The sequence below is a fragment of the Etheostoma cragini genome, chromosome 15, assembly GCF_013103735.1.
Source record: "Etheostoma cragini isolate CJK2018 chromosome 15, CSU_Ecrag_1.0, whole genome shotgun sequence".
Classification (NCBI taxonomy): domain Eukaryota; kingdom Metazoa; phylum Chordata; class Actinopteri; order Perciformes; family Percidae; genus Etheostoma; species Etheostoma cragini.
The window spans coordinates 9,888,798-9,893,400 of record NC_048421.1 but is presented as its reverse complement, the minus strand read 5'-3'; the positions used below and the strand labels follow the sequence as shown (position 1 = coordinate 9,893,400).

General features: G+C 40.0%; 1 long non-coding RNA gene across 1 annotated transcript in view; it reads right to left on the bottom strand.

Moving 5' to 3' along the window:
- LOC117958368 overlaps nucleotides 1–4,603 on the bottom strand; it is a 56,661-nt gene that overhangs the window by 33,151 nt on the left and 18,907 nt on the right. The gene's annotated exons all lie outside the window — the stretch shown is intronic.

Below are 4,603 nucleotides of genomic sequence, written 5' to 3'. Positions count from 1 at the left end.
CCCCCACACACACACACACACCCTTCTCTCTTTTCCCAACAGCACAGCCCAGAGTCTGTTCCAAAGCACATCTTGTTTAGGTTTTGTACACAGAAAGCATTTCTTTCAACCCCAGCCGAATCTCTGACTTCACAGCAGAAATGGCCTGCCACTCATTCAAATTAAGGTGGATTCAGCATACCTGTATGGTTGAAAAAGTTTGTACTGTCTAAGAAAGCATTTCTCAGTTTGAGAAGGATAAGAAAAGATCCAACTGAAATCATCAAAAAGTCCTTCAAGCCACACAAGGATATATTCCTATCCTCTAAAACGATTCATTGAAGCATTTCATAAATTAGCGCCACTAGCGGTGACAGGAAATATAACCCACAGAAGCCTTTTCCGTCCTCAAATCTAAACCAGAGAACCTAACGGTTGCAGTTTTAAACACGTCATTCACATTATCATATGGTTGCAGCATGGTTATGTTCATGCACCAAAACTATTTAGTTGGGTCAAAATCAGATGTTACTTCACTTCCGATTATGCACATGATGTAGAACCTGACGTAGCTCTGTTTGTTCCGTTTAGTTACAAAAACAGACTGTTTACTTTTATTTTCAAATGGTACACAAACCCCAGTCTCCTGGATGAAAGTCCAAGTCCAAGAAAGTTTTTTGACCCATCCGCGACCACTTACCCACTTACCTCCTTACGCGGCCTCATACTTTTCACGTTACTTTCTGCCTCGTGCCTGTATAAATGATTACGGCCACTATAAATTTAAATATGAGTCTTAATAGCAGCTTGTAAAAGAACGTATGTGGCCGTGATTTGGGGAGGAACGTTTCAATATCATCCCTAGTTTTCACTTATAAATGTTAGATAAAACACACAGAACTAACTTCAGCCTTAAAATGGCTTTACAGGTCTCAGAAATGCATTTGAAATGTAATTCAAAATGCTATATAATTATTATTCTTGTTTGATTTCTTGACTTCAGAGCAAAGAACCTATTATATCTATCTAAAACGACATGTATACAGGTCTATTTATATCTTAAACTTAAAGGGCTGCGGAAAAAACTCAGTGCTCAGTTTAACTAGAAAACTAGTTAAACTAGTCTTGTGAAATGTGTTTTACTTAATGAGAAAAGTAGATGGCTAAAAGCTTTCGGACCATAATTCTATGGATCTCACAATTTTTTTGCTGCGTCATAAGCCAGGTCATTTGTGTCTAATCTTGGTAAGGAGATCAGAAACTATGTGTGTGTGTAAGATGCTGTGCCATGTTTTTTTCCATCCAAGACATAGGTCAATAATGCTACAGTTACAAAAGTGTCTGATTGTGACGCCCAGAATCCCTGATCCAAACCACTTGTGTAACAAAACCAGTTCTCGACTCAATTTTTTCAACGGCCTGTGTCAAACTTCTCAGAGGCGATACAGACTCTTTTTTGGTAAAGGAGTCCTACCAAAAGGCTCTACTTCCCTCTTTTCTTCGTTTGGAGGGCCAGTCACAACCCCCCTTTTACAGCATTTTCACACATTCAATGCATCCAAACTGGTCTCGTTTTCTATCAACTAAGCTTCCTAATTGACCGATCTATGCAGGGAGGGATTAGCTGATACGAGGGGGTAAAGAAAGAGAGGGAAACCAAAACAAAAAGATACAAAACGAGGAAGGAAGCGGTCAGTTGGGAGAGGGGGGGTTAATCTGTTCTGTGATTTGAAAAAAAAAATACATCTTCAGATATGTGGGGAGACGGAGGAAAGACTTTGTGAGGCATCCAACAAAAACGTGTACTATCAGGCACTTCGGAGGCACCCTCCCAAGGAGAGAACAGAGGAAGGCCCCTGCAGTGAGGATTCAGTATTTCCTCCCCCAGTAGCTACAGTTAAGACACTCTGAGGACCTAAAGATTTCCACAGGCATGGCTCCAATGTTCTCTCACTATGTTTTGGCCCATATCTCTCCTGCTGTCGGTTTCTTTATGTTACTTCACACAGCTGCCCAGGGCCCACTCGTGTACTAAATATTCTGTCGGCACGAAATGCTGCAATGTTCTAATATGTTCTTTCCATTGTTTGCCTAGTTGCCAGCATATTCTATGATTTTCAGTATAAACAAGGAGAGTTGGGTTGTAAAAAAAGGTTCTGTGCTGTGAGATCTCTGAACTCCTTAGGACAAAGCTGTAGAATGAGTATAAAAGAGACAGATATAGTCTATAACCTGTGAGAGCGCACACACACACACACACACACACACACACACACACACACAGAGTGCCAGCTGTGCCACTGACGTAGGTGGAGTCCGAGTATCAAACCAACACAGGACTTAAAAATGGTGCTAGATTCATAGGTGTGGTGCGTTGTGTTCTGTATCTAATTACATACTTTTTTGAGTGATAACATGTCAAGTGAAATGCATACAAGAGTTTTAGAACCATTGCTTTGACCTAGACATGGCAACTCACAAAGCCCTTCCTTTAAGTTCACCATATACAAATAGAAATAGAGGAGATATGCTTCCTCCTCAAGGGTGCAAAGGTAATGTCATTGCCAGAAAAGCAGACAGTAGAAGTCGTTTTTTTTGTTCTTCCCTCAATCTGCCTCTCATTTTCAGGCTTATCCCTTCATTCTGTCTAAGATCACTCTATTCTCCTGGTTCTCTCTTTCTCTTCCCCTTTCTCTGAAACGTGCACTTTAATCTTGTATTTGACAAACAAAGCTGCCATGAAGTGGTATGCCTTCTAACAATTCTTCATTAGGTTTAAACAAGTAGAAAAGGCCAACTCTGACTTCAGGGAAATTCCAGCTGTGGATGACAAGGGCTGTGGGGTAACGGGAGGGGTTTGTTGGGGGTGCGGGAGGATGAAAGTCAAGCTCCATCTCTTTTTGACAGATTGGTACAGACACAGAGAAACTCTACACGCTGTTTATGTGACCATGCTTTCCGTATGCACGTATAATATTAAAAACCACAAGTGTCGGGAGAGGAGTCAGAAGAAAGGGCTTTTTCCTTCCCTCAACAATACCTGAGCTGTTTGGGCTGATTTATGCAGCACAAAGGTCTCAGCGAGGGGAGAGAAACACACAATTTCATCTGTCACTCACTAACACTCTCTAATGCCACTGATGATCTGCAGAAACGCACCAAAGCTGTCATGTACACAGAAACACACACACACACACACACAGTTAAAGCATCTGTCAGTTGTCGCTACATGTTTCAATCTGACACCTGGCGATGAGCAAACAATTATAAAGCCATCAAGCAAGCAAATCCTGGTGCTGAACCACCATGATAAAAAGGCCATAAGTTGAAACTGGTGGCAGATGTGATATTGTAAACTAGAAGGACTGCATATCTTCTAAAAACACAAATGTATTACAATGTAAGATTATTAAAAACACGTATGCATTTTACTCTTTGACAGAGTAAATGTAACACAAATTAAATTGAGTCCTTTACATCCACAAAAAAATCTTAAAAACAGAAGAAAAATACTATTCTATTTGTTAGTAGTATTAAACGTCAAAATAGATATAACTGTTTCATCTGAGGAGTGTTCCCTCACATTTGCAAAGCATATGTCTTGATTTAAGCATACCAAGAAAATCTTTCCCACCAACAAGATGAGGGACATGAACACGCACACAGACACTTTCGTCGGTTTGTCGGTTCATAAAAACAGCAACGTGTTCAACATTAAAACTGTTTTGTTTTCTAATAACCACATAGTATTTCAATGATACAACACATAGGACATCAGATTGTACATCAAATAAAACACTGGATTCAGTCCAAGATGATTAGTGAAGAAAAGCAAAGACCACCCGTGTTTGCTCATATAAAAAAACTGTGGCTCTCATGTCCAATCACGTATCATAGATCAGACTGTTTACGAGACAACCTGTAAAGTCCAGAGGCAAAGGCTCAGCCACATGTTTTACTGCTCTGTTTGAATAATCAGGTATAAGTAAAACAAACAGCTACAGAAGGGATGTTTAGCAAGGAGCTCAGGATCCAACTTGGGGTAATAAGTGTTCATTAGTTTTAATAGCCTGGCTCCTGAACCAGATGAAATGAAGACCAGGAGACCACATCCAGCTAATGTAAATAAACCTAAAAGCTCCTCCACTGTCTGTTATGACAAATTTTCTTCTGACTTTCTTTACAGATAGCGTTAAATTAAAACAGAAACTGGAGGATAATGCCGTCCTTACCAAAAATGTACAGTTTGTATTCTGGAGCAATTATGAATGAAAAGATAATCGAGGATTTACAAAACTAATTAATGCAGATATAAAATTACAGCAACTCTAAAAAGCACACTTTGATCCATATCTTTTTTTTTCTTTTTTCTCTCGACTCGTTTTCAAATGCCATACTAACACTGCCAAGTGTTAAAACAAAACTGTGCGGTACACAAGTCAAGGGCTGTTTACTGCAAGCAAAAATCTATCTATCTATCTATATCTACATCTATCTATCCATCCAATGACCCAGTTAGGTTTTAAGCTTATGTTAGTCCATTAAGCACATGCTGGTGTTTGGTGGCACATCTTGATTCCACCTGAGTCCGGAGAGAGGCGGTGTGGCAGGCCCAGTGGTCCAG